This window comes from Heterodontus francisci, unplaced genomic scaffold, assembly GCF_036365525.1.
Source record: "Heterodontus francisci isolate sHetFra1 unplaced genomic scaffold, sHetFra1.hap1 HAP1_SCAFFOLD_43, whole genome shotgun sequence".
Classification (NCBI taxonomy): Eukaryota; Metazoa; Chordata; class Chondrichthyes; order Heterodontiformes; family Heterodontidae; genus Heterodontus; species Heterodontus francisci.
In genome coordinates, this window is record NW_027141852.1 from 10,263,556 (window position 1) to 10,275,645 (window position 12,090).

At 42.8% G+C, this 12,090-nt stretch overlaps 2 non-coding genes across 2 annotated transcripts; both read left to right on the forward strand.

Moving 5' to 3' along the window:
* The first annotated feature begins 938 nt into the window (after nt 1–938).
* Nucleotides 939–1,020, forward strand: trnas-acu (transfer RNA serine (anticodon ACU)). The gene has a single exon. It is a non-coding gene; the product is annotated as a tRNA-Ser (tRNA).
* A 9,276-nt stretch (nt 1,021–10,296) lies between these two features.
* trnaq-cug (transfer RNA glutamine (anticodon CUG)) lies at nt 10,297–10,368 on the forward strand. The gene has a single exon. It is a non-coding gene; the product is annotated as a tRNA-Gln (tRNA).
* The last annotated feature ends 1,722 nt before the right edge of the window (nt 10,369–12,090 follow it).

Sequence of the window (12,090 nt, forward strand, 5' to 3'; positions counted from 1 at the left end):
AGCAGGAACTGTGTCCAGAATATATCGAGAAACTCACAATTTTATTATTCTGGAGTCGGAACACAGATATTAATTCCAAGTGACTGTTCTGGGACCAATTAACAAAAAAAGTAGAGAATAATATTGCTGACTGATTGAAATCCCCTCGTGAGGAGACAGTTAAACAGGTGATCTGTTGGAGCATCCTTCGATCCAAGGTTTCAGCAACATTTAATATCCCTTTTCGGTGAAATTCTCTGTTATTTGCAACTTTTTGTATCAGCTTTGATGGGCGAGTGAAAAAACTGAAAAAATTGAACAGTTCCATCCTTTCTTTTCTTCCTTCTTCTCTTCTTTCCATCAGTTTCTCTTTTCTGTCCCAGATCAATATAATGATGAGAATCCCACTTTAACCTGCTGTTTCTGGTGTTTTATCCATTCCAATCAAAATTTCAACATTCCAAACAAATCTATTTGTTATTCCACAGTGTCTCTCCATGTGTTTTATTCTGTTGTCTGCTTTCACAGTCTGTTTGATGATCAATGTTACATCTCACTCTCTGTTCTGGTGAAGATCAGAAGCAGTGATATCTGTTTACACCACCCGACAAGTCGGCCTGAGGCTGTGCCTCGCTGATCATGTGGAGTTTAAGCAATTCTTCCATTCAGTTGGTTCAGTTGTCATTTCATGAGTAATTCGGTCATCATGACTTCGTCAGTGACCTAATGGTTCAGGTGTCTGAGTGATGTTAATCATGATGTGTTGAAATGATTGTATGTTCCAGTCTTTCCGTGGTGGGTTTTCACACCGAGTAGAAACGTGTTGGACATGGTCTGGAAATGTTTCACACCGCTCCATTCCCAACTTCATTTCCTTGCAGAAGATATATTTCCATCATTGCACAGCTGGCTGCACAGCCAGAAACTGTGCTGAATGTGACAGCTGTGCTTCTGCAACTGACAAGGTGGCTGAGAGGTTAAGGCGATGGACTACTAATCCATTGTGCTCTGCACACGTGGGTTCGAATCCCATCCTTGTCGCTAGTTTATGAGCTGTTTAGTGTATTGTTGATGTTTCAAGTAAGCCTCGAAACCTGTTCTTGTCAAAGTCCAGACAGTGATTCCAGAATTGGTTATACTTTATTAAAATTGAGACAGACAATTGGAATTCTTCACCCAAACTGCACTGGAATGAAGATCAAATAGGGATCACGAAACAGAGCAGGATTTTTCCTCCCCTCCTTCCTTCCATCTTTACTTTCTCTCGATTTGCACCAAGTGAAAGACAAATGGGAAAAGCAAATGGCGAGGGAGCAGATGCAGAAAATTATCCTTTGGCAAGAAATTTATTTTCAAATCTTCTTGATAGATTAAGTGAGTGAGCGATGCTTTGGCAGATGGAGTTTGAAATGAGGGGTCATCTACTACCTACGATAGATCAGAGTGTTTTTTTGTGAGAGGTGAGATGTCAGAAACGGCGGAGGAGCAGAGACCCGAATACTGAATTAATAAAAGCTAGTGGACTGGTAGAAAATAATGTGAAAAGTGAACAGAATATGAAGATTGGAACTCATGTTGCAGTGATATAAAGCTCTGTGCTCCTGAAGTAAATGTCCAAGCCCAGATTGTGGGGGAATCTGTGGAGAGTGATTTGGTTTTTATTCATTCTTGGGTGTGAGTATCGCTGATAAGGCTAGCATTTATTACCCATTCATATTGCCGTTGAGAAGGTGGTGGAGAGCTGCCTTCTTGAACTGATGCAGTCCATATGGTGCAGGAACACCCACAGTGCTATTGGGGAGGGAGTTCCAGGATTGTGACCCAACAACAGTGAAGAAATGGCGATATTGTTCCAAGTCAGGATGGTGAGTGTCTTGGAGGGGAACCTGCAGGTAGTGAGTTCCCATGCATCTGCTGCCCTTGTCCTTCGAGGTGGTAGTGGTCACGAGTTTGGAAGGTGCTGTTGAAGGATATTTGGCGAGTTGCTGCAGTGCATATGGAAATGGTACACACTGCAGCCACTGTTTACTGGTTGTGGGGGGATTGAATGTTTATGGTGGTGGGTTAGGTGCCGATCAAGTGCGCTGCTTTGTCCTGGATGGTGTTGAGCTTCTTGAGTGTTGTTGAGTGGGATGTATTCCATCACACTCCTGACTTGTGCCTTGTAGATGGTGGACAGGATTTGGGGTGTCAGGAGGTGAGATACTTGCTGCAGAATTCGTAATCTCTGACCTGCGCTTCTAGCCACAGCATAGATGTGACTGGTCCAGTTCCGTTTCTGGTCAAGATGTTGATGGTGGGGGATTTAACGATGATAATGCTTCTGAATATCAAAAGGTAGGTTTTATTTTCTCTCTCATTGGAGATGTTCACTGCTTGGCACTTGTGTGGCCAGAAGGTTGCTTGTTACTTATCAGCTCAAGCCTGAATGTTGTTCAGGTCTTGCTGCTTGCAGGCACAGACTGAAGAGTTGTGAATCATCATCTAACATTCCCACTTCTGACTTATGTTGAAGAGAAAGTCGTCAATGAAACAGCTGGGATGTTTGTGTCTCGGACACTACCCTGAGAAACTCCTGAGGCAATGTCCTGGGCTGAGATGATTGTCCTCCACTAACCACAACATCTTGCTTTGTGCGAGGTATGACTTCAACAAGTGGAGAGTTTTCCCCCTGATTCCCATTGACTTCAATTTTGCTGGGGATCCTTGATGCCACACTCACTCAAGGGCAATCACACTCACCTCTCCTCTGGAATTCCACTCTTACGTCTCTGTTTGGACCAAGCTGCAATGAGATCATACGAACATAAGATCAGAAGAACCAGTAGCAGGAGTAGGCCATTTGGCCCCTCGAGCTTGCTCCGCCATTCAATAGGATCATGGCTGACCTGATCATGACCTCAACCCCACTTTCTTGCCTGCCCACATAACCCTTGGCTCTCTTGTAGATAAAAATCTTGAAGACATTCAATGACTGCTCTCTGCGGTAAAGAATTCCAAAGATTAATGACCCTCTGAGAGAAGAAATTCCTTCTTAAATGAAAAACCCATAAATCTGAAACTATGTCCCCTCGTTCTAGATTCCAGCACGAGAGAAAACATCCTCTCAGCATCTACCCTGTCAAGCCCCCTCAGAATCTTATATGTCTCAATACGTTCACCTTTCATTTTTCTCAACTCCAATGAGTATCGGTCCAACCTGCTCAACTTTCCTCATAAGACAACACCTTCATCACAGGAATCAATCCAATGAACCTTCTCTCAACTGCCTCCAATGCAAGTATATCCCTCCTTAAATAAGAGACCAAAACTGTACACAGTACTCTAGGTGTGGTTTCACCAGCACCATGTACATTTGTAGCAAGACTTCTCTACTTTTATACTCCATCCCCCTTGCAATAAAGGATAACATTCTATTTGCCTTCCTAATTATTTGCTGTACCTGCATGGTAACTTTTTGTGATTCATGCACGAGGACACCCAGATCCTTCTGCACCGCAGCATTCTGTAATCTCTCACAATTTAAATAATATTTTCCTTTTCTATTCTTCCTACCAAAGTGGATAACCTCACATTTTCCCACATTCTCCTCAATCTGCCAAATTATTTCCTGGAGCTGAGAGACCCTGGCAGAACCTAAATTGAGCATCGATGATCAGATTATTGCTAAGTGTCTGGTGCTTGATAGCACTGTTGGTGACATCTTCCATCGCTTTGCTGATGATTGATAGCAGACTGATGGGGCAGCAAGTAGATGCCTGTGTTGTCGCTCTACTGGAACAGCTTGGCTGAGGGCGCAGCGAGTTCTGGAGCACAAGTCTTCAGTACTGGAGCCGGAATGATGTTCGGGCCCACAGTCTTTGCTGTATCGAGTGCCTGCAGCTGTTTCTTGCCATTATGTGGAGTGAAGCAAATTGGCTGAAAACTGGAAGCTGTGATGCTGGGGAACTCAAGAGGCCAAGTTGAATCATCCACTGAGCAATTTCTGACTGAAGACGGTTTCAAATGCTTCAGCTTTATCTTTTGCACTGACGTGCTCGGCTCCACCAACATTGAGGATAGGGATGTTTTTGGAGCCTCCTCATCTGGTTCGTTATTTAATTGTCGACCACCATTCATGACTGGATACCTAGTTTCTCAGGGCAGTGTCCTAGGCCCAAACATCCTCAGCTGTTTCATTGATGGCTTTCTCTTCAACATAAGTGAGAAGTGGGAATGTTCGCTGATGATTCACAACTCCTCAGATACTGAAGCAGTCTGTGCCTGCAAGCAGCAAGACCTGAACAACATTCAGGCTTGAGCTGATAAGTGACAAGCAACATTCTTTGATCTGATCCTGAGGGAGATATCCGTGCGTGGAGCGGCGGGATGTATGGAGAGTGATTCTGAAGAGGGTGTCTGAGCCTGGAGGGCAGAATCTGTGGAGAGTGGTCCTCAAAGGATGCCCGTGTCTGGAGATTTAGGATCTCTGAAGAGGGTCTCCAAGCCCGTAGTGCTGGGATCTTTGGAGAGTGATCCGAAAGTGGGTGTCCGAACCTGGAATGGCAGGATCTGTGGAGAGTGATCCTGAAGTGGGTGTCCGAGCCTGGAGTGGCGGGAACTGTGGAGAGTGATCCTGAAGTGGGTGTCCGAGCCTGGAGTGGCGGGATCTGTGGAGAGTGATCCTGAAGTGGGTGTCCGAGCCTGGAGTGGCAGGATCTGTGGAGAGTGATCCTGACGAGTGTTTGTAAACCTGGAATGGAAGCTTTCTGTGGAGGTACAGGAAGAGGCCATTCATTCCCAGTATTTTATAAAGGTTTAGCATAATTTATATGTTTTTACTCTATGCCTCTATTAATAAAGCCAAGTGTCCTGTTTGCTCTAAGCAACCTTTTCAATCCTTCTCACATTGGTGTACATTGTCTCTCTGCTCCTGCACCCCGTTTAGAATTGTAACCTTTCATTTATATGGCATTCTTCCTTCCAAATTGTATCACTTCACACTTCTCTGTGTAAAATGTCATCTGTTTTGTGAAAGCCCATTTTACCATTTTTTTTAAAGTTCCCCTGAAGTGTGTTACGATCACTGGCATAGGACAAAATTGCTGAGCATTCTTTGATGCTATCTCCATAGACAGAGCAATCTTTTACGCGAGCTCAAATGTAGGATTTTGTGTGTTTAGTATCTTATTTCACCCACCAATATAAGCACAAATATGTCACGTAAATCTTGTTCACTGCAGTCCCTGCTGCTGTTTGCTGCCTATATTTACAGACTTTTATCTCAACCTCGTCACCGTGTTCTCTAATATATTCAGGGGGCATCAGCAGAGAAAATGTTCAACAAGCATGGCAAGTGCAAGGAAATGTTTATTTATGTCATTATGTCATGAACATAATATACAAATTTTTACATGTGTGAATCATCAAGATGTGTCTTCATAAATGGAACTCCGTCACAATAAACACTGTCACCTTTCAATGTTTAGCGGACAGGTTTGACGGCCTGATGTGTGTGATTCCCATATTAATGTGTTTGTACAAAGTTCGGGGAAAGATGGAGATATGAATAATTTACAGGGAAATCTTTTAAACATATTACCACATCTCTCACTCACAAAGATCTGCAAACACATGGATTCCAAAAGAACCTGAGTACAAAATCACCTAAAATAAACACTGCCAGAGAGACTTGCAATAACCTGTAGCTCAGGGAAAGTACATGATGTTATGGAAGGGATTCTGTTTCTTTTGTTAAAATATTTTTTGAAGAAGTCATAATCAAACTGAATAAGTGTAGGACCAGTTCTTTCTCAAGAGGGCACCAAAAGAACCAATTTGGCGACTATGTTTACTGGTTGTCACATGATTCAAGTTAAGTATAGAACAGAAACCCTGGTAACAGGGAGAAATGTGGACAGAGAAGTCAGTCATGCCCCTTGATTGGACAAGCTTGGCAGCAGCAGCGCAGACCTAAGACGGCAGAAAACTCACAACCTTTGGTTGTAGCAGTCAGTGTGTTTTACCTGCTGGAGTGAGCAGCTGATAAAGTTAGCCTGAAGAATCGTCAACGAAGGAGAGAAGACCACAACCCAGTTTGTTTTCCAGAAAATCTTTAAAAGACCCTGAGAAGTCCACTGAGTTAATTCATCTTGTCGCATGTCTTTGAAGAAGGCCTGCTAAAATTAATTCTCAATGCCTTCTGAAAAGAACTGTTCTAAAATACCCCAGTGACCTGTCTACGTATACTCGGAAGTTAGACTGTATTCCAGTTTTGGAGCAACATATCTCATCTGATGATTTCTTCAAAAATGAGCAAATAAACAGCCCAAGAGGTTGTTTTTGTCTGTAACAGAGTGCTGAATTTTTAAAAAAATCCCTTTTATTTTTTCAGCTATCCGGTGTGTGTGTGTGTGCATGTGGCTCGAAGATAAAAAAAAGGAGTTTAAAAGTTGGTAAAGGTGAAAAAGGAACTTTTAAAATTTCCACCTGTGTGTTTATGCTTTACTTCATGACTAGTTAAAACTTGTTCGACAATAAATGGATAATTTTGTTGTTCATTAAAGAAACCTGGTCAGTGTCTTCTATTCTGGGAAAAATAGAGTACATGATTGACTGTATAAGTATGTGGGAAAAGTTCACATAGATGTTGTGACCTGTGGAGAAGTGGGATGAGAATAAAGAGTGCCCTCCTCTGCCCTTAGTTGTCACAGCACTTGCGATCTGGCTCAGGAGCTAAATTGGTTCGAGTGTTTGTCTTCTAATCAGAAAATCTTGGATTCATATCCTTGCTTCAAAAGTTTAGCTATCAATCATTTACATCCATTTTCTTGTGAACTTTAACTTTTCTTATGAATTTCATTCACAAAAGAAAACAGCTCAGTGGTTGCCTTTGTGAAGGATGTGAGTTTGAAATGGCTGTTCCTGCTCGTACAGATGTCCAGTGCTAATATTACAACGGCAACTCAATCCCCTACAATTTCTTTGAGAGCAATGTGTTTGCAGTTGCATTTAACCTGGAAAACATTTCAACATTAATCTCACTGAAGGAAAGTGTGACCGTGTTGTATGTTTCAGAGTGTTTGTGCCATTTTGTGTCTCTTTTAACCAAGACTATAACACGACGCAAAGGGGAGGGTTGATCCGAGGTTTAGAATATATTATCATTCAGGAGCAAGAAAAATCAAAAGGAACAAAATAAGAAAACCCCGTCTCCAGATTTGAGAATCTGTAGATCCGCTTTGGGAAAGTGAATCAGAGCAGAATGAAGGGTGAACTGTCCGACTGCCCAGAAGAGATGAAGACACAGCTCAGTCAGCACGTTCCCCTGGTTTATGATGCTGGAACATTCCTCACACAGAAATTATTCAATCAATATTCATCTGCCAAGTCGGTCTGAGGCTGTGCCTCTCTGATCACGTGGAGTTAAAGCAATTCTTCCAGTCAGTTAGTTCAGTTGTCATTTCATGAGAAATTCGAAGTCATCATGACTTCGTCAGTGACCTAATGGTTCAGGTGTCTGAGTGATGTTAATCATGATGTGATCAAATGATTGTATGTTCCAGTCTTTCCGTGGTGGATTTTCACACTGAGTAGAAACGTGTTGGACATGGTCTGGAAATGTTTCACACCACTCCATTCCCAACAGGCCATGACCTGATGTGATGGAAATGTCATTTACGAAAAGAAGCTACATTTATATCATTGCACATCTGGATGCACAGTCAGGATCTGAGCTGAAGGTGACCATCCTGCCCAAATTTCCATAGAGGCAAAAAAGACATGTGATGGGTTGCTGGCACAAAGCTGGGTGATGAAGTGTTTGAGAGGTGAAGCTAATGGATTATTAATTCCTTCTGTTTTACATGTATGAGTTTGAATCCCATCTGCATCAACAGTTTATAAAATGCTCAAGACATTGTTTCTTTGTAATTCACCAGCTTTTGCAGAAAGTAGGACTTAAGCTGTTGCAGTACCTGTTAGAACGATAGTCTAAGTTATTCTGAAGCCATCTTCCAATGTCATCGACATGTAAGCAGGATTTTAAAGAATAAGATGTAGTTTTTAAAAGTCATTTCAATCTTACTCGAGTCTTTGCAAAGAAGCCAGATAAATCTCGATAAAAAGTCATATATACTTAGAGATCTTTTAAAAGCACTTCAATCTTGTTCATAAAACGTCAGATGTAAATTTAAGAACTCTGATAAGGCGATGCTAAAAAGTTACATACAATTAAGAAACAAAATACAACATTTAAAATGTCTGAACTCCCTCTGAAAGTTGACCCCTGCTGCTGCCGGTGTCTTCCTGGAATAGTGGAGCTGTTGTGTCAACAGAAAAGTCCTTCCCGAGCACCCCTGAGCCTGTTGGTACCGGCTCTAATACAACCCAGGTAAAGATTAGGGTACGTTGTGGGCAATGAGCCCAAATTGCTGAACTACAGGTCCCTGTCACGTTAAAGAGTGGGCTGGTGCGATTATGATCAGAGGCTCCTTCTAAGCACATTTCTCACCACCACAACTTCCAGATGTTGGTGTTAGTGTGTGTATGTACTGGCAGTTGCAGTGCTGTTCAGACCCTCAATAGCAGTGAAAGTCTCAGAGTTCACCACTATTGGGCTGCAAAATCCAGGCCAATATCTCACAGTCCTGTTAGATTTGCTCTCCCTCTGTACAAAATCAAACTCCACACATTGTCTTTCACTCACTCCTGTATCCAGCCCTGGCGGTGCTGAAATCCCCTCTCAAAGGTACACAATCCAGTTGATTTCTGATCAAATACCTCCTTCCTCATTCAATAGAGGAAACAGAGACATGAACAGGAGTCAGGTGCAAGAAAGTTTCACCAACAGAGCAAAGAAAGGCACCAACAAAAGTCACACCTACTTTCCAAATCATTTCACTGTAATATTCTTTCACTTGTTTTGTAAGTGACTGCAATAAATCTGAAAATGAGCACCATGAGGTTTGTGTTCACTAGTCACTTGTTCACCTATGTTTGTCTGTCAGGTTTGTAATTCAATTTGTATTGGATATTGAAGAGAATCTCTTTTCAAGATGATTGCACATTGTACTGTGTTTAAAGCAACCAACTTGTAAAATGGCAGATAATGAATGTTTCAATACCTGTGTGACCAGATTCTTCCAATGCTTTTCAACAGCTAGATTGATGATGCTTGCAATCTGTATCCTGTGGAGAATGGGAGAGGAGAATAAAAACATGGTGCATGAACAGGACAGACTGTGTAAAATGGGAGCACAGAAATACTGCCACCTCATTGAAAGTTAATGAGATTTATTTTAAGTCAGACACCTGCCCACAATGAACAAGTGAATACATTAATTGTCCACTTTCAATCTAAATGGGACTGAGGTTCCAACAGAGAAGTTTTCTGGAAAATACCTGCTGCAGTTTTAAAATTGATGAACTGGAACATCTTGCACTAACTTTCAAATAACTGGAGTGATTGTTTAGTTCTCATAGTGGAGAGAAGGAGTTGTTTATAAATAGAAGAAGAAAGACACATTTGTGGATTGGTGAATGAGCTTTATCTTTCTGAAATGTATTTGTCCGTTGGTTGCAGGTCACTGGAAATTCTTTTTTTACATTTCAATTGTAGCAGCAGCAGTTAGCAGCAAAATGTCTGATTAATCAGAGTAGTGGGTCTGGGAAACACTTCAACAGCGGAGACCCTGTAAAACAGAACTCCAAGTAATAGTTTAAATAAGGCACAGAACTGACAGAGCGGTAAAGGCCTGCTCAGGTCAGGAAAAAATACCCGACCCGAACCCGACAGAACCACATTGGACCCGGCCCGAGTATCTCCATTTATTCCCATGCCCAAACCGACCCGAGCCTTACCCGACCACCGGAATGTTCACTTTACCTACCTCCCGATTTCGAATCTTCAGGAAGCTGCAGCATGAGCGCAATGACGTCATAGAGATGCTCACTTGCTCACTGAGGAGACTCAGAGTTTCCCTCCTTAATGACCCGGACTCCCAGCTTTGGTTGGCTTTTCAACTTTTGACACTTATTAAACTCAACTTCCCAGCAGAGTTAAATGTAATACTTACTGTGTGTGTCCGACACGGACTCAGCCCGACCTGGACCCAGCCTGACCTGAACCTGGCCTGACCCTACCCGAGTCCAAAAGCCAGACCCGGAAGAGCAACACGACATGACCCGAACCCGACACAGGTCGTCAGGTCCCGTCGGGTTCAGGTCGGGTGGCAGGCCTTTTCAGAGTGGAGGTCAGATGAGGATTGAATTAATTTCAATCACTGAATCTAAACAAGAAGTAAATCTGCCAAGAATGGAACCTTTTGCGTTATCTGTGAGCTTGTGGCACAACGGTAGCGCGTCTGACTCTGGATCAGAAGGTTGCGTGTTCAAATCACATCAGGCTCAGTTATGTTTTCCAGCAGCTCAAGTTCCTGGATTTTATATCAGGAGAGTATTCAATCTTTTGGAGTGTTCAGTGAATGGTTGAATTTCAAGATCAACTTTAACAGATTAAAGTCCTGATTTCTGTTTCCGTTCCATTTCCATGCTCAGTTCTTATTTCACACTGTTTTATATCAGAACAATGTTTCAGGGATGTGATGTGTCCATTGTTTGTACAATTGCTCTGTCACCCAGTGTGAGAAATAAAACACAAACCGCCCAGCGTGCGGCTCAAACCCATACCTGGCTCAGTCTATAGGCCACTTAGTTCAGTTGGTTAGGACGCAGTGTTGATAACAACAAGGCTGTGGATTTGATCCCCATGTGTGCTGTCACATGGTCAGTCAATAATTTGACACATTTTTGTTACACTTAAAATCCAACTTTTAGATACAAACAAGTTTACATAAAATGTCAGAGGAAACTTATTTTGAATAACATCCATTGTATCTTTGTCACTGGTCTGGAGTAACACAGAATTTTTTCCAATTATCTTCCGTTTGCTGATAAACTTTGAACTCGTGGCCTGTTCTCGTTAATGGTCACGAGCAGCAAAAACAGACAGAGCGAGTCTGACCACCCAGAGATGTGGAAAAGGCTTCAGTTTGGGACAAATGCAGCAAATCAAATGTTCACCCGGCCCCGAGAGAGTCAAAAACTGGGGAAAAGGACACAGAGAGATAGAGAATAAGCTACAGCAGACAATGTAAATATTTCCCATCCTTGATATCTCTCTATTCCAATCCAACCTTCAGAGTTGGGTAAATAATTTCAGTGTAAATTGTGCAGCTCAAGAGTCAAAACCAAATGGCGATGCAGAATAAAGGAGAACTGCCAAAACCCCAGATTGAACCAGGGATCTTCAATCTAACACTCTCCCAACTGAGCTATTTCAGTCACACAGACTTGGGATGATAAGTGGCAAGTACCATTCGCACCACACAAGTGCCAGGAAATGAATATCTCCAACAAGAGAGAATCTAACCATCTCCCCTTGACATTCAATAGCATTACAATCACTGAATCCAGCACTATCAACATTATAGGGGTTACCATGGGGAGCCATACAAATAACGTAGCTACAAGAGCAGGTCAGAGGCTTGGAATCCTGAGGCGAGTAATTACAGTGCAGCTGTTGGCTCCACCCCAGGGGCTGAATTTGTTCTGTAAACCATGAAGCAGCTTCCTCTCAAATCCCAGGTTTATCAATAAATCCTCTTACAAAAGCCCCAAAGTGTGATATATTCCTCTCACTCATCCATGACTCCTGACTCCCCAAAGCCTGTCCACCATCCACAAGGCACAAGTCAAGAGTGTGATGGAATACTCTCCACTTGCCTGGATGGGTGCAATTCCAACTCAAGAATCTCAACACCGCCAGGACAAAGCAGCCCGCATGATTGGCACCCCATCTGCAAACATTCACTCCCTCCACCATCGACGCACAGTTGCAGAGTGTGTACCGTCTACAAGATGCACTGCAGCAATGCACCATGACTGCTTAGACAGCACCTTCCAAACCCAGCGACCTTTACCACCTAGAAGGGTAAGGGCAGCAAATGCAGGGGATTCCACCACATGCAAGATCCCCTCCAAGCCACACACCATCCTGACTTGGAACTATATCGCCGTTCCTTCACTGTCGCTGGGTCAAAATCCTGGAACTCCCTTTCTCACAGCACTGTG